Genomic DNA, 23,814 nt, shown 5'->3' with positions numbered 1-23,814 from the left:
GTTTTTATGGTATTAGGTCTAACATTTAAGTCTCTAATCCATCTTGAATTAATTTTTGTATAAGGAGTAAGGTAAGGATCCAGTTTCAGCTTTCTACATATGGCTAGCCAATTTTCCAGAAAACTTTAAAATAACTTTAACATCACAATTCCTTGTCAAAATATTTATACTCAGATATGCACATATACACACACGTGCACACACACGTGCACACACACACACGCAGAGCTCTATGCTCTGCAGCTCTTCAGTATTTACAAGTTAAACAGAGATTGCTCTTACCCTCTATTAATTTTTATTTAAGGTTATAATATTTTATTAGCCTAAGAATTTGTCACATCTAAAAGTTCCTCTCACCTACACACACCAAATTTCATCTCACAATGATCGTGCTTGTGCTTAATCATGCTTTTATTCATTTGTAATATTTGATAATTTATCTGGGTGACGGATTATTTACTTTATTACACTATTCTGTGCCATATTTGAGGTAAGGGACTCAGTGTTTTCATGATTCTGCCCTAGTTCTTGGCTTTTTAGATTTAAAAATAAAAAATCTGATGTCCCCTCCTTTGTTTAGATGCTTAAAAATAGTTTCAGTTCTGATATCAGGCTTTCATTTACAATAATAATATAAACAAAACAACCTTAACACAAAAATTATGCTAAACTTTTATTGAACACTTCATAGATGCCAGGCTCTCAAGCGCCCTATAAGCATTCTATTATATAATCTTCAAAATAGCTCTATAAATTAGGTACAATTTTAATTCTCATTTTACAGAGAAGGACACTGAGGCTCGTTACCTATCTCACATCATCCAGCTTGTAGGAGCCATGAATTGAAACTGGGTCTGATGGCTCTGGAGTCCAGGCTCTTCATTGCTACTCACAGTCCTCACCACAAAAGTTTTCAGTGTGGGCTCTGGCTTTATTCTCCTGCTCTTAATCTGTTAAGATGGGTTACAGAGGCTTCTATATTAGAGCTAATATTTAGAGAACATGTGTATCAGCTACTCCTTTGTGGCTGAAAACAAAAACATCTCCACCAACTTGTTCTGAGTAAATGAAGTTTATTACATTAACCAATAAGTATATAAAGCAGTAACAATAAAATATACATGGCAGGAAGCAGGTCAAGGCTCTCTCTCATTATTTACTGACTCTCTTCAAATCTTTGCCAAGTCTTATGAGTAGTAACCCGAGAACAAGTCATGGCTGATCTTTTTGAACATATTCTATGTGACATTAGCTAAACCTGCCATTATTGGGCCACAAATACAGATCTTGAAATGGCTCTGACACCATTCTAATGATCCATTAAAACACAGTGGTATGGACCAGGTGCGGGGATTCATGACTGTAATCCCAGCACTTTTGGAGGCCAAGGCAGTCAGATCACCTGAGGTCAGGAGTTCGAGACCAACCTGACCAACATGGCGAAACCCTGCCTCTACTAAAAATACAAAAAATTAGCAGGGCGTGGTGGTGCATGCCTGTAATCCCAGCTACTCAGGAGGCTGAGGCAGGAGAATAGCTTGAACCTGAGAGGTAGAGGTTGTAGTGAGCCAAGATCATTCCATTTTTCCAGCCTGGGCAACAAGAGTGAAACTCCATCTTAAATTAGAAAAAAAAAATGTGCAAAATATAACTAAGCCACAAGTAAAGACCCAAGGTCAGATACAAACTTGCAAAGTACCCATGAGACAGAATTTTTTTAAAAAAATCTGTATTATCACAACAATTGGAGAAGAGGCAACTTATCTTCCTGCTTCATACAGAAGAGGGAAGTTGTGCCTCTACCCAGGTCTGCATGTGCTATATGTGCTTATACAGGGCAAATGAATATGATGCTTCCACATAAAGATGAATTTGAATGTTCATTTGGTTGATTGTTCTTTCTTGTTCACTTGTGGTTTCAAATAAAGGAATGACATTATTTATTTGAGAAATGTCAGTGAGCATCAACTGGGGAAGAGATACTGTAGTAAATACTGGGAAATAGACTCACATTATTTTGGAGAGATGATGAACAGATTGTCACCACACAAAATGATGGGAGATTTAATAGGGAACTTGTAAGTCCATATGTGAAGGTAAATTGAAATGGTCTTATGAGTCTTTTTGACAGCTGTTCTCCTATGAGGGACAAATTCAGTTTCACTCTGAACAGATAATGAAATGTATAAATTTACTTATGCAGATTATTAAAATAAAGGATGCTGTGTGTTTGTACTGATGAAGTTTGATAAAAGTTCTCTCTCTCTCTCTGTTTTTATGGAGAGAATATGTAATATATAAGCAATCCTAAGAGGTATTTCAATGAAAGTAAGGACACCTTGCATGAGAGGGAAGGGAAGACCTAATTTTAAGAAAACATCTGTAAAATATCCTTTTGTTTTACAGTGAATACAGTTAATGAAGTCATTGGAAATATACATAGGCCTTAATAGGAGAAGCTATACGAAAATCTGGGCACACAACATTTTTTTCCCTCAGGATTTAGAGAAAATATGTGAAGAAATTAGACAGTGTACAATGATTGCAGTGAAGCGATAGAAACAAGGAAATTAAATCTCAGAGGCTTAACCTTACAAAGCTAATTGTTTTCACTCACAGTACATATTTATTGTGGGTTTCTGAGAGGTACATTATAGACCATCCTCACTTCAGGACCTCAGCTGACAGAGCAGCCACTCTCTGGGACATTGCATGTTGTTGTGGAAGAAAAAGAGAAAATAGTGAGCATGTACTGACTCTTAAAGTTTTTGTCCAGAAGTAACACATATCACTTCACTTGCATTTCACTGGCCAAAGGAAATCACATGGCCACAGCTGATTTCAGAATGGTGGTTAATTATGTTAAAAAGGTAAACTAAGGTGCAATCAAATTTTAAAGAATTTATGTGAGCAAACAGCAATTCATGAATTCAGTATCTCCAAACCAGAAATGTTCTGAGGGCTCCATTGAGGAAGCATTATGGACAGGCTTTTAGAGTGAATGAAGACATAATAAAGAAGAAATTATTTGGTTGGTTACAGTTACAAAGTTGCCTTACTTGGTGTATCCTACTAGAAAGTCTATAGTTATATAAAGATGAGTTTGTTGGGTGCTTGTGATTGGTTGAGCTTGAGTTCTATTTTTAATATAGAGATTTATAAGAAATAGCTCAAGTTAAGTTTGGCTTGTGTTTGCAAATTAAGCAAGGTTAAGGTCACTTATGAAGTCTAAATGGCTTTGTCTGTTCAGAAATTCTATAGGTTTCATCTCTATTTTAATTTACTTGGACCATTATAATACTGTCATCTGGCTGAAAAATAAGAGAAAACCAACTGCTTGTCAACTGTCTTAATGGTTACCTCAATATATTTAGCATGAAGTTTCTCTTTTGCCTAACCTGACTTCACTCTTTGTAGTGTACTATGCAAAACAGGTCTTATATTCTCAAAAATTAAACAAAAAACAAAGCTGTTATGCAATGACATGTTATTATTACTTATCCAATCTACCACGATATTCTATGGTATCCAATCTACCATCGTATTGTACACTTCTGCTTTTCCTCCTAATTCAAGAGGAGGAAATGAAGTGTCATTGCTATTCATTATTGCTGAAAAGGAAGAATCATGTTGGGTGGCCTCCAGTGGAAGCCCGGATGGACCAGATGCTTCCTCATTGGCACGCAGGGCAATGTGCTGCAGGACTCAACTTAGATACTGTACACAGCAAAGATGCTGAGAAGTAACTCTTTAGTGCTTTTAACTAATCAAGTGCTGTATGTGAGAAAAAGGTATAACAAATTGAAAATAATCCTAACATTCCACTGAAGAAGAAAGTAATGTGTATTTACCAGTGGGCATGGTGGGAAGAATGGAGGGAACAAGCAGAAAAGCCCACTGAGAAGTCTGCAAAAGCATTTACTACTATCCTCAAACCAGGTACATCACCTGTTTCCCACCAATTAGGAGATCCCTCTTATGTAGAGCAATCATCACTGTACAGTCTTGGGGTTTAAAAAGAAAAAAGATACATAACATTTTACATTTCCCTGACTTGTGTATCAATTATTCCATTTGCTTTGACAATATGGGAATAAATGGTATGCAAGTCAGGGAAATGTAAAATGTTAATAATTCATAACAAAATATGAATTATATCTGGATTCAACGGGGTAAAAACTCACTGAAAGATAGGAATATGGAATGATATTTGAGTGAGAAAAACAAGAGAAATTCTCAGCTTCCTGGGGTTAGCCCTGATGTCAACACTGACAAAATAGAGCACATTCTACACATCGATAAGTACAAAAATGGCTTGCAGAATATGCAGGTTCTTGTTCCTAAATATGCTAGAGTCAAACTGTGCTGTGAGCAAGGCTCTGGGTGTGTTTGAATGGAAAAGTGTGGTTAGGGGTGAGTGGTGGGGTAAGACATAGCTAAATAATAAATTTTTGATCAGAAGTCAAAGGCGGTGTATGGGCGTTTATTCTCACCTCCCTATGTAATTTACAGCAAAACAATTCCAATGCAGCCACTCTAGATTTGGTGCTGCTTTCCATTGTAATGTTTTGAATCCATATTTGTCTATTAAATCCAACCCAATTTCTTAGGGAACATCATCAACACAATGGTCTCAACCTGAGAAGACTCAGAGGGTGTCATTCAGAGGCTGCTGTTTTTTAATGAGTTTAAAATGTGTCCAATCAGTCATTATGTTGCAGCATATATAGTTTTTCTAAAGAACACTGCCCAGGAGCTGAAACTCACAGCAGTGAATGAAGAAATAGGTTGGGTAATCCACAAATGCTTTAAGATTCCCCTTGGCTTTCATAAAACAAAACAAAGACAAAACATCTTAACCCTTAAAACCCTTTAAACATCATAACTGGATTTTCAATATCAAACCACTTAGCAAAGTAATTGTGACCCAATTTACAAGATAACATTGGAAAATCATGTTAAAATGATAATTGAATTCAAATGTAATGGTTTTCTTGTATTAAGAGATTTGTATTGATCCTCTACCACATGCCTATGAAATGGTGGCTCTTGAAGGAGAGAAACTAAAGACTAAACAGTTAAGCCAATTGAGTCAAGGTCAGAGAGCCAGGCATCATGCCCTCTTAGCAAGAACCAATGACCCAACCTGGGGCCCCAAATTATTTTCACCAAGTGAAACTTCCATTTTCTCTGATACCTAATACCAGGTATTTAAGTTGCTCCCTTTCGAATCCCCTCTTCATGCAGTTCATTTGGTGTGTAAAGTCAATCACATTGACCAAGGGGACACAACTCACTGTGCTCTGACCTGGTCTATTTTATTGAACATAGTTCTTATTTAAAAGTCTTAGTGGGTCAATGTCTTTTTGTCAAGCAAATACATGTCATGAGTGCAAAACTCTGATTTCATCATATCAAGATGTGGAAAACTAGAACGAATAGTAAAAAGTCCTTTGAGTTTGCTAATGATTTAGTTCATTTGACAAATCATCCTTGAATGACTGCTCTCTGACACACTCTATTCTAGGGAACAGAGGAATAGAAATACAACTTCTTGACACAGACAAGACAAAGATTCCCTGGCATGCTAGTAACTGGTAATTGTTTATTCACCCTGCAAATATTGATTGAGTATCATGTGAAGGACAATTGGATACACATGATTTGGGATGCAATATATTGTAGTGGAAAACAATAGATTAGAAGACACTGTCTCTGACCAGCCTTATCAGCTAATTTATTTCTCAGAAATACACAGAAAATTTTGTATGAGAATATCTAAGTTATAGCCTACTTTGTTTAAACAGCTTCATGAACATTATTTTGAGGGAAAATAGCCAATCACAAAAGATGACTGTCTTCATATGGAGTTTAAGACCAGGCAAAGCTATTCTACAAAGATGAAAATCAGAAAAGAGGTTATCCCTTAAGCCCGGGAAAACATGAGGGATCTTTCTGGGGTGATGGAAAAGTTCTCAGTTTTGATCTGAACGATGGTTACATGGGTGTTTATGAAAAAGACATCAAGCTATTCAATTAAGATTTGTTCATTTTATTGTATGTAAAATATATCTCAATAAAAAGCACAATGATCAATCCAAACCAAACCAAAATCAGGAACAAGAAAGAGTCTTGATTCTCATAGTATTTCTCAAGGTTAACTATTCGACAATTGTTAAAAAGATTATTATATTGAGACTTTATTATGGTTGTAAAGATATTTTTTAAGAATGAATGAACTTACCCTATTAAATAAGAAGTGTAATTACCTTAACAATAGACCTATTTATCAAGCTACCAAGTTACGACAACCCATTCTTTCTCTTTGAGACTTTTCAGCCTACATGTTTTTGTAAAGTAGTATCTCTTTCATTTTGGTGAGAACAAAACTGTCTTTGGCTCTCGGAATCTCTTGCTTATTAAAGTTCAAGCCAAAAACAAACTCTCATAAATACTATGACATTTTCTGTGCAAAAGAAATATTAAAAATTCTACCTGACTTTAGGGTTAACTACTTTTCTGTGTGCTTAATGTAAATTATAAGCTGGAATTAGTTGGCAAGATCTAAAATAGTATTATTACAAATAAAATTTTAAAACATGATTCAGCTGACAGAAATTTACATAATACCTTATAGTTACATTGCTCTTTTGAAAATAGTTTCATTTTATTTTTTTCCTTAATTTTCACACTAACTCTGAAATACAAAGGTCCAAGTCACTTAGTGACATTGTCGCTGAATATTATGAAGGAATTATCAATCTGTGCTATTCCTTTCCTTAGTGCAGTGATTTAAGCTAAAATTCTTACTTAAAAAAAAAAAATTAACAGAGTGAGACCCCTATAAACCTTTTATATTCTACATAAGGATACAAACAATACTAGTGGTTTATGTAATTTTTAAATTCAGAAATCAAATGATCAGAAGAAGTAACACATATTATAAACATTATGTAGTTAATGATAATTTCATTGAGAAATCTAGTTTCACTCTACAACGTTCAATCTTCTGTGACTAATGCTTTGCAAGTCAAAACTCGTCAAAATAAAACTTCACTCTAATATGGTTGAAGTTTCTTTGATCCTTCAAAGTTGTATAAATGATGCAAAAAATTGTAAAATAATGGAATTTGAAAGAAAAGTGGAATTCAAGTGTTCTGGATAAAATATTCTTGAATTTTTCTGGCTATTTGCAGACCTTTGAGATTAAAATGTAAGTTCTAAACAACGTTTCAAAAAACTGAGGATCTGTGGTAGTGTGAAAAGTTTATTGTAGGCATAGAAAATATGCTCCAATATCTGTTATCACACAAAAATAAAACCAGAAATTAATTTGTAAATAATAGGACAAGGAAAATACTTTGACTACCAGAAAATCTTTTAATAGTTAACATATTCTTCCTAATATAATTATTTGAGAAACAACAAGGATAATATTGCAACCCATGTTGTAATAAGGGTTAAAAAGAAGATAATATCAGATTAAATAAAATCTTTGCTATTGAAGAATTTTACTCATTTTAGTTTTATGATGCTGTAGAATTTCCAGGTTTAAAACCCCTGGTTAACAGTCTTTATTTTTCCGTTTGCAATCTGATATTTGGCACTAACTGAACATCACATGCAACTGGATGTTAATTGCTCTGACTTGAAAAGTGCTAAGATTAAAATCAGCGAATCCTTCTAATTTACCTGAAAATTACAAGTGAATGTACTATCTCTTAGAGTTGAGATATGTGTGTTTATATTTTAAAAGAAATTTCCTGGTAAGAAGTTTATTGGATTGCTTTAACTATCTGAATTTATATTTTCTAAATAACACTGCAGTTTGAAAATCTGTGACTTCTTTGTTGGTCATTTAAAATAACTCTTCAACTACCATATCTCTCCCAAAGCCAAACCTTAATTAACATCGACACTTCATACAAGTGTCAGAAACTCATAACATCATTCAATTACTGTCTTATACAGTTCCCTATAGTTTCTTCCAAGTTGTTTTTGTCTTCTCAATTAGTTTAAGCTCATGGAGATCAGGTATTGTTATTTCCTTTAGCCACATCTACCATGGTGTTAACTCTATCGATAGTATGCAAAATGTTTACTGAGTAATCATCTATCAGAGAAAGATTGTCATATTTGTTTTGTTATTGTCATTGAATTTTATCGTTTTAACATTTTTCAAGTTGAAGAAACTTCTCTGTACTTAAGTGAACCAATAAGTCACTTATTCCTTCAATAAACACTTATTAAATCCCTATATTTCATATAACTTAAAATGACCATGATGAATCCAGTGATACCACTTCTACTTAACATCCTCTTCAGATAAAAGTACAAATGGAAACCTTAAGTATTTGGTTTGCTTACTTACACTCTACAATCCTAAGATAAGTTATAGAAATAAGTAATCAAACCTCCCCTGGCACCTGCTAGCATTTCAGTCATACACATTTGATTTATTTACTGGCTATTTTGATATTAAAGATGACAAAACTTTAACACTGAGAAACATTTTACACATTTTACACTGGCCATCGTCATTGTCTCAAAGACCAATAGCCCAATATGCATTTTGATGGAGAGTGACTTGACAGTGAAAAACGAATCTTTTCACCTTTATCCATTCAAATGAAGATTTATTAATTTGATAAAAGTAATGCAATGGATATTGCTTTTAGGGCAAATGTTTAGGAAAAGCAAACATCAAAGTTCACCGTAACATCATTAATAAGCACACTTTTTAAAAAATCTAGCAATGCATGGAGACATTCACTGAAATTACTTCTCCCATCATTCTCATTTTTAATTTCCTTATTGTGTTTTATTTTTTTCACAGCACTTACTATTCTAATATTTTTGTTTTTTAATTATCTGTTTCTACCAGAATATGACTTCCAGAGAAGAAAATTTGAATTTTTTATTGCTAAGCTTCCATTGCCTAGATATTGACTGACTTAAATATTAAGTTTAGATCAACAAATATTTGCTGAGATGATGTGTTAAATAAATGTAATGATGTGAAAAATGATTGATAATAAAAGCTTCATTCTTCTTATAACTAAGACAAATGTCAAAATTAAGAATATTATCGATATTTCTACAGAGATTTAAACAAATATTAAACATATCCCAAGATAACATTTTGAAATGCTTGTGTTTTACACTAATGGTTTAAGTTTCTATTGCATATTGAGCTCATGAGAGATAATAGGATTTACCACACACATTACTTAGTTTTCAGAAAGGATACAGGACAGTCAGCAAGTTACCATGCTTGCATATACCAGAGCAATGCTTCTGATTACTCAGTCACTTGGGAGATATGTGGTCACAAGAGATGAAGTTGAGTGGGGGCACAGCTCTCAGTTCAGGTAAGTCTTCAACTCTAGGATCCCTTGACTTTTACAACTAGAGTATCACATAGCCCTCTTAGGTGTACATGACGATCAGCTGGTCACGCAGCCCTCCTAGAGATCTGTGTCTGGCTCCTATCTCTGGTACTGGTATATCCCATCAATATCAGTTATTCATTACTTTATAAATAAGCTCAACAAGGGATAGGTGTTTGGTCCAGTTGATAGTCCTTATTCAAATGCTCATTTATCTTAGTTCTCGCATAAATGTTTTCATGAGAAAACATTAAATCTAAGAGAATGTAAGAGAATTGTAAGAGAATTCAACTAAGATTCAAATCTTTTTTTTCTTTTTTTTTTTTTTAAGACGGTCACCCAGGCTGGAGTGCAGTGGCGCAATCTTGGCTCACTGCAAGCTCCGCCTCCCGGGTTCACGCCGTTCTCCCGCCTCAGCCTCCTGAGTAGCTGGGACTACAGGCGTCCGCCACCACACCCAGCTAATTTTTTGTACTTTTTTTTTCTTTTTTTTTTTAAGTAGAGACGGGGTTTCACCGTGTTACTAGGATGGTCTTCATCTCCTGAAATCATGATCCTCCCGCCTCAGCCTCCCAAAGTTCTGGGATTACAGGCGTGAGCCCCCGCGCCCAGTCTAAGATTTAAATCTTTAGCATCCCTTGGATTTAGATAAAAGTCATAGAACTAGCTGTTAACTCTGTCCTTTTATACTTTTATATATGTGCAAAAATAGAAAAAAAATAGGTATTTTAAAAACATTTGCATTCAAAATTTTTCTAAGACTTCATATGGAAAGCCATATTTTCAAAATTAGATTTTAAACCAAGAATATTATTTAATGTTTAAAAATTAAGTATTTAGAAGAGCTTAAAATGTCTTCAAAATTAAAGCTAAAGTACAGGTCTAGTGCCCGAGAGTTTTTTTATTTTTAAATTTTTAATATACTTTATGTTCTAGGCTACATGTGTACAATGTGCAGGTTTGTTACATATGTATACATGTGCCATGTTGGTGTGCTGCACCCATTAAGTCGTCATTTACATTAGGTATATCCCCTAATGCTATCCCTCCCCCGGCCCCCGACCCCACAACAGGCCCCGGTGTGTGATGTTCCCCTACCTGTGTCCAAGTGTTCTCATTGTTCAGTTCCCACCTATGAGTGAGAATATGCGGTGTTTGTTTTTCTGTTCTTGCAATAGTTTGCTGAGAATGATGGTTTCCAGCTTCATCCATGTCCCTGCAAAGGACATGAACTCATTCTTTTTTATGGCTGCATAGTATTCCATGGTGGATATTTGCCACATTTTCTTAATCCAGTCTATCATGAATGGACATTTGGGTTGATTCCAAGTCTTTGCTATTGTGAATAGTGCCACAATAAACATATGTGTGCATGCCCAAGAGTTTTTACAAGCAAAAATTAGAAGGAAATGCCAATATATATGGAAACAAAATTGAACAGAAACGTTTTTACCAAAAACTTTAAACAAATATTAATAGAAATGAAAATGAATAATAAAAACCAAAACAAGATTAGACTGCGTTGTTATTAGCAACAGAAAGTAACAAAGCATAAGACAAAACCTAAAATACTAGGAAGAATATTATGTTCCAGACAACTAAAGAGCTGAAAGAAACTATACCTGATAGCCAGAGTGAGATTATTAATCACATAGGTATCATTATGTTTGGTTATGTCTAAAGAGAAACTCATATATAATGATGACAATAAATTATGCCAGATGAACTGTTGATTAAAATGTCCTTGATAACAAAAGGGAAATTGGAAGTGAAATGATGATTGGAATGAAAAAAGAATCTGTGAAGGACTTTATAAAATGAGATGAACTATTTTAATTGGAATTTTAAAAAGTTTCTATAGTTTTCACAGAGGAAGAATAAAATTCAAGGATCATAACTAGATTTAATCTACAATCTTTCTCTAATGTGCTGTTTTCAATAATTCACATTAAGAGTTAGGTTTTGAAATGTGCGATATGCTTAAATTGGAATTCATTTTTTATTACTTTTTAGAAGGTCTGTATTTCTCTGAAAACTTTTATTTCATCACTATTAATGTCGTGAATATTTCACTATTTATTAATATCATGAATATAACCTATGGCCTCTGAAAAACCCAACACTTTTCCTTGTTTTTTAAAATCATTTCCATATGTTTTCTGTATGGACTATTGAGGTGAAGAAAATATTAAATACAAAAAGTCAGAATGACTGCTGTTCTCCATAGTACATAGAGGTATTTCCCACACCTGCCCTTTACTCTCCTGAATTTGTGATTAGAAACATCAGCTTTCACAAGACTTGCTCCTGAGTTGTCTAACCTTGATAGACAATAGGTATGCAAAGAAGGAAAAGACTTTCAGATATCTACAATCTCACTACAGGCTACAGTCAAATTTTGTTCACCATTAAAGATAACTCCACAGGACATAAAGAAAGCCTTAGGTAATGTAAATAATCATATAAATTTACCATGGTTTTCTCAACCATGTGGATAATTAAGTCTCCAAAATTATTTGGAAAATATTTAATCGAAAAAAATGATATCTCCTAGAAGGCAGACACTTTTGTTGCTGAAGCAAAGAGAAGGCAAATGTCAGAAATGTAGAATTTCTCGGCATATTTTTTGCCTTAAAAAAAGCTAAGGGAACATTTTATTTGACAACATTTAAGAAATGTTCACATGTGTGATAAAGTTAAATATAAGAATAGAATGGAATTAATTGAATCTGAGGATGTATAGTGAAGAATCTCAGCTTTGGGAGGAAAAGCTGGTAACCTATAATGACTTCCATTCATTAAGGATAAAGAGATAATAATCACAAAAGCTATTACATTTTACTGAATAGATACTCTTTGCCTCACACAAGGTTAGAAACTTTTTAGACTTCTATTAATTAACTCTTAGGAAATTTCTATGAACTATGAATTAGTATCTAAATATTATAGATGAGAAAATAAAAACATAGCTCAAGTAACATGCTCTGAATCACCTGATTAGAGAGTGATACATGCAGAATTTTTTTGACTTCTGTTCAACTCAAAGACTACTCTCTCCACCACTTCATAAGAGCCTCTTACTCCAAGAGAATAAATAGAACTATTTTTTTCATAAAAGATGCACATACAGTTTTGCCTCAGTGTTTCAATTTTGTGTGTGTGCGTGTCTGTGTGTGTGTGTGTGTGTGTGTGTGTGTGTTTATAATGTCTAGTCTTAGTAAAAACATAACAAACTATCCTTAGGAGAGTATTATTTAGAGATTTCTTAGTGAAGACAACATATGTCAATGTAATTTTCTTCTCTATTGAGACTCTTAAGGGAGAGACAAGCATTCCTCATTTTTGACTTATTTTGGTATGAATCAAGTTTCACAAACCTTTGGAAGATGATGTAAGCTGAATTTACCCTATGACCTAAAAAAATAATCTTGTATTAAAAAAATCCAAACTAATATTGCATCAGTTTACTACCTGAAGAAAATTCCAGCCGTACACAAAGAAGGGCAACCCACAGAGAACTCAGAGGTCTCCCTGAATTAATGCGGTGGAGATTCATGAAGGACAAGGCAGATCAAATTTACAGGGCAGGGTAACAGTGAAGAAAATGTTTCATAGAGAGAGAACTCTAGAGGCCATAGATCTCAGAGGGTCCCTCGCAGGTATTCTGCTGAGTTCTAATCAACATATACATGTGAGGAAACTACCTAAGGCTGAGGAAGAGCATCCAAAAGAATTGAAGAAAAAAAATCGCTTAAACCTGAGAATAGTGTTATGTCCACCAGTAAGAGCGGAAACCCTCACAATACATAGAACATAAAGTAAAATACTGAGAAGAGCTTTGCCTCCTAAAATAGAACAAAATTAGCCTGAGGATAAATATTGCTCTCATTTTGCTTAAAATTTTTTAGAAGCAAGACCTGAAAGGATGAAACTGTTTCCAGATAACTATATTCCAGACTGAAGCTCAGGAATATTTATACGAACAACAAATATCCAGGACTCAACATGCTAAAACTAACAATCTCTGTACCAAATGAAAAAAATTAGCAGGAATGCAAAGTAGCAGGAAAAAAAAAACACCTGAAATATCAAAAAAAATTAAAACTGGTACAGAAATGATATAGATAATAAAATTTGTAGGTAAGCCATTAAAAATAATTGAATAAATTATGTAGACACATTTAAGATATAAGAAAAGACCCAAATTGAAATTCTAGAGATGAAAACTATACTGTCTAGGTTGAGATTAATATCAAACTAGACACTGCAAAAGAAAATGTTGGCAGACTTGAAGATATAACAATAGAAACTATTCAAAATGAAATACGGAGAGGGAAAAAGAGAACTAAAATGTTTACAAAGTTTACATGAACCTTAGGAAAACATATAATGGTGTAATAATTAATGTAATAAAAATTTCCAAGGGAGAAGAGAATAGAAAAAAATTAAGTTCCATGCAACTGACATGATTTCATTCTTTTTAATGGCTGAATAATATTTCACTGTGTACATGTACCACATTTTCTTTATTCATTCATCAGTTAGTGAACACTTAGTTTGATTCCACATTTTGGCTATTGTGCATAGTGCTGTAATAAACAGCAGAGTGCAGATATCTCTCCAATATACTGATTTCTTTTCTTCTGCATACATACCCAGCAGTGAGACTGCTGGATCATATAGTAGTGCTATTTTTAGTTTTTTGAGGCACCTCCATACTGTTTTCCATAGTGGTTGTACTAACTAACATCTGCACCAAAAACATGCAAAGGCTCCCCTTTTGCCATACCCTCGCCAGCATTTGTTATTGCTTGCCTTTTGGATAAATGCCATTTTTACTGGGGTGAAATAATATGTCATTGTAGTTTTAATTTGCATTTCCCTCAGTAGTAGTGATGTTGAGCATTTTTCCTATACCATATTGGCCATTTGTATGTCTCCTTTTGAGAAATGTCTATTCAGATCTTTGCCCACTTTTAAATCACATTTTTTGTTTTTCTTCCTATTAGTTGTTTAACTCCATATATATTCTGGTTATTAATTGTTGTCAAATGGATAGTTTGCAAATATGTGCTCCCATGGATGTAACTGGAAGAAATTATGTTAAGTGAAATAAGCCAGGCACCGAAAGATAAATATTACATGTTCTCACGAATAGGTGAGAGCTCAAAATAATTAAACTTATAGAAATAGAGAGTAGCATGGTTGTTATCAGAAGCTGGGAAGGGTGATGGGAAGGCAAGGAATAAAGAGGGGATGGTTAACGGGTACAAAAGTACATTTAGATAGAAGGAATAACGTCTAGTGTTTGGTAGCACAATAACGCGGCTATAGTTAACCATAATTTATTGTATGTATCAAAATAACTACAGGAGTGGAATTGGAATGTTTATGACACAAAGAAATAATAAATGCTTTAGGTGATAGATACACCAAATCCTGATTTGATTGTTACACATTGTATGCTTGTATCAAAATATTACCTGTACCCCATAAGTATGTAGAACTAATATGTATCTATAATAATTAAGTTTTTAAACTAAAAAAATTAAGTACTGACACAAAAATAGTCAAAAATTTTCCAAATTTGATGAAATATCTAAAGCCAGAGAACCAAAAAGCTCATGAACCACAAGCAAAATAAACATAAATAAAAAAAATACATCAGAACATTAGCAAATTGTTTAACTAGTGGCAAACAGAAATGTAGAGCAACATCATTAAAGTTCTGAAAGAAAGAAAAAACCCTGTAATTCTAGAACACTTTATGAAAATGTCTTTAACAAATACAGGCAAAGTAGTTTTTCTGATATATGATAACTTAAGGGATGCAGTGTTCAATACCTGAAAGAATTTATCATAGACATGCACTACAAAAAATTTTACAGAAGTTTTACAAGCAGATGGGAAATGACACCAAATGAAAAGCTAGATCTGGAGGCAGAATACAAAACTCCACTGATAGCCCCCACTGCAAGGACACCATGTTAACAACAATCTGTACAGAAAAACAAACAAAAACACCTTCATAAGAACAAAAGTCAGGTGAGCACTCATAGTACTTGGTTTTAACTTTATATCCCTGAAAGAGGCCCTGAAGACACAGAAAAAAAAAAGTCCTGAATTGCTGACACCACTCCCTGCTACCCGCCCTGCCTGCTGTCCCCCATCCTCGCCAGCTCCCCCTTCCCGACAGCTCCCCCTCCCCATCAGCTCCCCCTCCCCGTCAGCTCCCTCCCCGCCAGTCCCCCTCCCCACCTCACCCTGAGCCCCAGGCAGCAGCTGCAGGGTGCAGAGAGCATCTCTGAGTATTGGGGGAGGGAGAACACAGCAACTGGGAGGAATTGAACTTGGTGCTGTCCTGTTAGAGCAGAAAGAAAAATGGGACCAAGCTCAGCTGATGTTGCCCACAGAGGGAGCATTTAAACCAATCCCAGCCAGAGGGAAACTGCAGATCCCAGAGGGTCAGAATTTGAGTTCCTGCAGACCTTGCCACAGAGGGCTCAGTGCTCTGTGTCTCTAAGTAAACTGGAAAGGCAATCTAGGCCATAAGGACTGCAACTCTCAGGCAAAGTCTTAGTGCTGAACTAGGCCCATTGACAGTGGACTGGGGAGGGGACGTGACCTGCCAATGAAGCATGCCTATGGGAACTAGAAAATAGCCTCAAAAAAGCAAATCTAAAAGTTATTGGCCCTAAAGAGGAAGTAGAGAAAGAGTAGGACAGAAATAGGGCTATATACCATTACTGGGTATATACCCAAAGGAATATAATTATTCTACCATAAAGACACATGCATGCATATGTTTTTCACAGCACTATTCACAGTAGAAAAGACGTGGAATTAACATAAATGCCCATCAGTGGTAGATTGCGTAAAGAAAATGTGGTACATACACACCATGAAAGAATGAAATTGTGTCTTTTGCAGCAACATGAATGGAGGTGGAGGTCATTATCCTAAGGAAACTAAACAGGAACAGAAAACCAAATACCACACGATCTCGTTTATAAGTGGGAGGTAAACATTGAGTACATATGGTCACAAAGAAAGGAACAAGAGACACCGGGACCTACTTGAGGGTGGAGGCTGGGAGGAGGGTGAGGAGAACCACTTGAACCTGGGAGTTGGAAGTTGTAGTGAGCCGAGATTGTGCCACTGCACTCCAGCCTGCCAGCCTCCTAATGAATAGCATGAGCACTTTTCTCTAAATATATGAGCCAAAAGCCTAGTTGTTATGAATTTGTGGTAACAGAATACTTTCTTTACCTAAACTGTAATAGCATAAGGACATGAATCTCTATCAGTTTGAGTGTCAGAAAGTAGCCCCTATATTAATTTGTCTTTTAGTTATTTGTGGTGGTTCTAAAGGAAGTGTATTGCAGTGTGCCCCCAAAGCAGCCATAACATGCCAAGAATGTCACATTGTGACTCAGAAAGCAGTATCTAACAGCCTACAGTGGCAAAATGTGAGAATTAAAATGGCAGGAGTGGTATTAGCTCTTCTCTCTAAAACATTGTTTCATTAATAAACAACATAAACATGCTGTTTGTTATCTCTCAGAATGTGAACATATTATTCCATCATTATCAAAGAACAGGTTGTAAATTTTTAGGGGTATTTCTAAAAAGTGTGACTTATGGAACAAATTATTTCAGTAATTTCTCTCAACTGAGCAATTGGCAGCAGTACTATAAAATACTTTTAAGAGTAGAATTAGCATCTATTTAATGTCAGGAATTCGATTGCTCTGAAGCACATATGAAATCAGGCCATTATTTTCTAAATGTAATAAACCATCAGAGGGTTCTCAGAATTGAGTGTGGATATGGTGGCCAAACGAGCATTGACACACAAAAATTACTGCTTCTGATGCTTCTTATTATCTGTATATTATTGATTTCTACTTTTATTTTTAAAACTGTGTCCAACACAGATGTTACCAAAACGCAGTTATAATTACCCTTTCTTATTACTTTCAAGACACCTATACATCAGGAATGGCTTCATCTCTGTATGTGACTTGAACAGAGCTCAAAATGCACATGTATGTGCATGGAGGACAGTTGCAGACAGAACGTGTAGGCTCTGGAGTCAAACATCTAGGACTTATTAGTTGTGTGGCCTTACCCAAGTTAATAATCTCCATATTTCAAATTTCTGATTTGACAAATGAGTCTAAACATAGTACCTACTTTAAAAATTTCAATGAGGTGATAAACTATAAAATGACATCTTATTGGTCAATATGTGTGAACATTTTTTCAATGTGACATACCCTTATACATCATTAAGCTCTTCCTGACATTAATACAGGAAAGTTCATAATATCATTTATCATATTAATGATTTTACTATGATTATGATTTTATCATAAAATGAGTAAAACATGGGATACCTCATTAAGAATTCACATTTACTGTATCCACTCCAAACTTGACATCTCAACATAAGTCTTTTGACAATTCACTGAAGAGAAAAATTGTAGTTGTAGTTATACATAAATACCTACTAAAATCCTTTTACCCATTCACATGTCAAAGTCATTATGACTCCCCAGAAGTCTCTCTTCTCTCACTCTTTGTTCCAGAACATTTTACAAAATCCTCATCTATTTTTTTGCTCCTGTATTCCTGTGACTTTTTCCCGCTTCCAACAACTGCTTCAGTGATATTTTGTTTAGGATTTTTGCATTTATGCTTATGAAAGCAATCGATCTGTGATTTTCCTTTCTTTAATATCCTTGTCAATTTTTAACATGAAGCTTATACTGTTTACATAAACTGAGCTAATTTTTTCCACTTTATTCCCTGCAACAGTTTGTTTGAACTGTTTTCTTTCTACAGTATTTGAAAGTTTTCACTGGAAGCCTTCCAAGCCAGTCATCTATTATGTGAAAAGTCTTTGATTACATAGTCGGCATTTTAATTTAGAATAATAATAATTTTAATTTCATTCCATTTTAAAAATTTATTCTTTTGTATCTTTTGATAAATTGTGTGTGTGTTTGTAGGGATTTGTCCATTTCATCAAATTTTTCAAATTTAGTCATAAAGTTGTTCATTATCTTTGATTGTCTAGTGGAACCTCTTTTTATTTCCTATATGTGTAATTATTAAACTTCTTTTTATATCATGTAGTTTTTTGGTTTTTGTTTTGTTTCGTTTTAATCCATATCACAATCTCAGTTTCTTAATGAGATTGTTTTGTTCATTTATATTCAGTTATTAATACATGGAACATATTTTAGTGAGATTAGAATGGTGGTATATTGGATTAGCAAATACTAAAAGAAAAGCACGCATTTTGGGAAAAACATAATTTCTTTTGGAAAAGGTAAACTAATCAAATTAAGTTTGCTTTAACATACTCATGTAAAAAAGAGGCAATCTTTAAAGAAAACTTATTAGAAAAATACATCGATATGTTCTCAAATATTTATTTCAGATTCTCTAGGACAAAGAAGTGTAAGATAGTTAAGCTCCAAGACTATCAGGTATGACATGTCTCCTCAGTTTGAAATATATATATATTTTTTCTCAGAAGTTCATTGTAGTCTTCAAGGTAGCTTTTGCATTTGGAACCCTATTGGTCAAATTATTTTAAACTAAGATATCTTCCTTATCATAAATAGTGCTATCTAGTTTATGTTAGTACTATAGAGCTTTGATGCATGGTAATATGAACTAATGAATACCAAGACCTTTTCCCTAGTCAAAACCTTGGCAATAAACTTCAGAAATTCTCTCAGTAAGAATCCTGTATTATCCTTTTTTTACTTTCTCCCATCACTCCACGTACCAACCAACAGACACACACACACATACACACACAGACACATTATGGCTTTTTTTCCCCATCTTTGAGTAAAACTATTCTTTCAAATTCTAAGAAAACATCTGTGGCTATGATTGACCCTTGCTGTTGCTTTGCTACATTAAAATCTTATAGTTAAACCTCTTTGTTCTCTTCAGTGCTTTAGTGGTGTTATGAAAATTAACAATCTCATTTATACATAACTCCTAGTACCCTTTATTTGTTATTTTCTTTTAAATTCAAAATTATTATTTTGTGGTGTATTTTTCATACTCTCAAAACATTTGCTGTTGAGCCCTGAGTAAACTTACTATTGGCTCAAGACAATCGTCTAGAATGCATAGTCATTACATTTATTTAATATAATATCATTTATTCTAAATCTATACATATTTTTATTACATTGTATATGCTATTTTGGCCTTGATGGTCTTCTCATTAAAGAGTGAAACAAACCACTGAATATGCTGTATGCATGAAAGCCGTATTTTGTAAAAGCTTTTCCTCGTGTGTGTGATCAAACTGTTTCTTGTTCGTGTCGGAACCAGAATGCTAGTGGGGTTTTCATAGCCTTTCAGTGTTGTTCACCCTCAAAACTATTATGTTATTTTATCTGAGTCAATAGGCACCATTTTAGTGCCTTACAATAAGCTATAGTTATACCAAACTGCTGACTGGAAATTACAACAGAAGTAGAGTAAGCTTTGTGACCTCTTTTCCTCTACAATGAGCAACTACATTTTAGTATCTGCTGCTCTTTGCCTAACATATATCACAAGTACTAATCATTATCTAATGCTTCCAAAATTGCTTCAACACCATATATATTTTAATATTTATCATATAGTATCTTAGACTGTGTACAAATTTAATTAAAATGATTGTAGATTTTTGTTCCAATGTAAAATTAGCTACAATGTGATTGAACTTTATGAAATGAAAACAGAAATGATAGTTGATGCCACAACCTATTTTATATTTGCAAATTGCTAAGTCTTAGGAAAAGTGTAACTAATTTTTATTTTATATGCAATGAAAATATATTTTTATTGAGCTAACTGCATTCCTTTATAAACTTTTCTTTTTACTGCTCTTGCCTATGTTAATTGTCAAGGCTTAGCTAGAGTCCTGTGATTGCCAGCCTTGAACCTGAGTCAAAGAAGGCATGGAACTCTTACAGGAGAAGATCTTGATAAAGAGGAAACTGTGGAGTTGGAGTAGCATCTCCACCACCTTAAGTGGATGCTGAGGCCAGCATCATTAATCTGCTTTCTACTAGCCATTGCCCCAATGTTTTCCTTGCCTACAGAGCCTTGATGTTTAGAGAAATGCAATGTGTTTAACCATAGAAAACGAGTCATAATTTGGTCTATTGAGTTTTCAAGATAATATCATTTTATTTATTTATTTTTTTGGATGGAGTCTTGCTCTGTCACCCAGGCTGGAGTGCAGTGGCACAATCTCAGCTCACCGTAACCTCTGCCTCCTGGGTTTAAGCAGTTCTCTGCCTCAGCCTCCCTAGTAGCTGGGATTACAGGTGTCCACCACCACACCTGACTAGTTTTTGTATTTTTAGTACAGATGGGGTTTCATAATCTTGGCCAGAGTGGTCTTGAACTCTGCCTCCCGAGGCAGGTGGATCATGAGGACAAGTGCTGGGATTACAGGCGTGAGCCACTGTGCTTGGCCTGATAATCTCATTTTAATTTCTATATTCTGCAGTCTCCCTTGCAGTAAGTGCTCTAAATATCAGTTACTCACACCGATGCATTTGCTTTTTTTTTTTTTTTTTCCACTGCAGTGCTCCAGCCTGTGTTGTAGTGGTCAAAGCAGTCTTTGTTATCTGATCCTGACTTCCTAATCACTGGATCACACCTCAGATGTGTCTTCCTAAACTCAGTAGTTAGTGTAGTATTCTCATGTAGCCCAATTTTCCTGATTCTGGCCACATATGCCCTGGGTGCATACATTCAGCTAAGTACTTCTAGGAATCATTGAAGGTCTAGGTTGGAATTCACTCCACCGGTTGTTTCCAGGACTTTGTAAGCATCTAATTCCTGTATTAAATCTTTTCTGCTTAAAGTAACTAGAGAGGCTTCTGTTTCTTATACTGAACTTGGACATAGTTACATATTTGTGTTTGAAGGTAGGCTTGGCTGTGTGACACAGGAGTTACCAAGGTTACTGGAAGTTTGAACAAATTGTTTTCTGATTAAGAATATGGAAGTATGAAAAACAGTAGCTTAAACTGCCCTGCTCCTTCCTTCCTCCTCTTCTTTCCTCCCTTTGATCTTCATTAGAAGTTTTATAGTGTTAACAGCTATCCTGCAACCATGAGATGATTGGATGAATAAGAACCGAAGGCCTCAGTTTGCTGTGGTCCCAGCTGTGTTGGTGTGCTTTATTATGTTAGGGATAGTAGAGAAGGATGAAAAAAGCCTGAATCGTTGATGATATTAATGTTAGTAGGCTGCTAACAAAGCTCTGGACTGCCATTGTTAGTTAAGTTTCTTGTCACTTGCTGGAAAAATAATTTCTAATTAATAAAATAGAACTGCCTACTCTCTGATGGTGATAGATCAAAAGTAAAGGCAGTCTGAACTTTCGTAATGGAGCAGATGCTGTCAATGCTCTGCCATATCTCTCAGACTTACATTCCACAATGCTCCACCAACCTCCTGTGGGCAGTATTAGGATCTCTGTGTGCTTGAGGGCTTTTCTTGGAATTTTACAAAACTTCCTTCTAACTCTTAGAAGTAGCAAGAAATTGATACTCCCTGAGAGTATCTCCCTACCAGTGACTCTCAGACATTGCTGTACAAGTACATCAACTTTCTTGTTCCTTTGGCAGAACGTTTTGAAGCATGTGTTTCACACAGTTCCCAGGCTTTCTCACTATATTAGCTAATTTAATATCTTATCTCTTACAGATTGTCTCCTTTCTCTGCAACTCCTAAATTAAATAATGGCACTTCATTTTTTTGTCTTAGCATTTGCTTTTGAGGGGGATCCAAGCTGAGATACCTAACTTGAAATCATATGGTATATCAGGCCAAAATCAGATATAAAAGACCAAATTAAAAAGCGTCTTCTACTTCAGTCAAAAGTCAGTGCACAGAATGCTGTGGAAACCTCTGTGATTTCATCTGATTATAGCTTTACAAAGCCACAGGCCCTTTAATTTTGTTATATTATTCCAATAGTGATTATATATTGACTATAACCATCATATAAGTTCTGTTGGCTACTGTATTAGTCAGTACTCTCCAAAGAAATAGAAAATGCATATATATATATGTGTATGTGTGTGTGTATATATATACACACATGCACACACACTTATATAATCATAGATTATATACATGCCTAATTTATATATAAATTACCAACACATATTACCTATACCAACACGTATTATCTATCAGTCATATGACCTATTTTAAATATTTCATAAAATCTCAGTTTACCAAAAAATGAAAAAAACTTGAACAAAAGATTTACTTGAGGCAAACGTGACAGTATTCCATTTTATTCTGTCTGTCCCTCTCTCTATATATATGTATATATACGTATATATGTACATATCTATATATACGTATATATACACACACATGTAAAGAGAAATTTATTTTTAAGGAATTGGCTCAAAGGATTGTGAAAGCTTGGTAAGTTTAAAATCTGATGAGGTAAGCCAGCAGGCTGGACATCCAAGGAAGAACTGCAGTTAAATTCCAAAGGCCATCTTTTGGAACAATCTCTTCTTGCTCAGGGAAGGTCAGTCTTTTTTCTATTAAGACCAACTGATTAGATGAGGCCCACCTGCATTAAGATGGGCAATTGGCTTTACTCAGAGCCTACCAATTTATATGTTACTCTCATCCATAAAACAACCAAACAGAAACATCTAGAAAAATGATAGGGTAAATATTTTGGTATAGTGGCCCAGCCAAGTTGACACATAAAATTAACTATCACAGATACTTTTTTACTAGTTTTATCTCTAGGTGTTAACATTACAATCCACTGGCTTGACTCTACCACTGCTTCTAAAGGCAGCTTAATTTTATTTCAATTAGACTATTATTCCATGTGTTAAATGTCTTTAATCAAAGATATCTTCCATTTCCATGAGCTCAAACAACATGGCTTTTTACATCCGTATGTGCAGATAGAATGAGCAAATTTCTTTGTGGCATGTTTTAAAATTAAACTTTGGCATTCACCTCTATTTCCTCTTTAAAGAACTCACAAATTATGGGATAAGCATAAAACATTTTGCTCTTACAAGAAGAGTTACTTTTTTTTTTTTTTTGACAGAAAGGCCCAAGGTAGAAAGTAAATTTAAAAATCCAATTTAGAGAGAGAAAATGCAATAAACTCTGTGATTTTTTGTTGGTGGAAACTGTTTCATAAACAACCAAGCAGGTTTCAATGCGTGAATCTTTCATCAAAACAAAACCAATGGAACTAATTACCTTATTGCAGAGCAGTTTTTCACAAATAGCAATTTCATGTCAGTGAGTTTTACTTCATGACAAATGTGTGGTTTTCTACTAGTAAAATTTACAAGGAACTCCCCTTCAATTAGTGAAAAACAGAGACTGTAAG

The sequence above is a fragment of the Mandrillus leucophaeus genome, unplaced genomic scaffold, assembly GCF_000951045.1.
Source record: "Mandrillus leucophaeus isolate KB7577 unplaced genomic scaffold, Mleu.le_1.0 Scaffold836, whole genome shotgun sequence".
Lineage (NCBI taxonomy): Eukaryota > Metazoa > Chordata > Mammalia > Primates > Cercopithecidae > Mandrillus > Mandrillus leucophaeus.
This window is presented reverse-complemented; position numbering follows the sequence as displayed.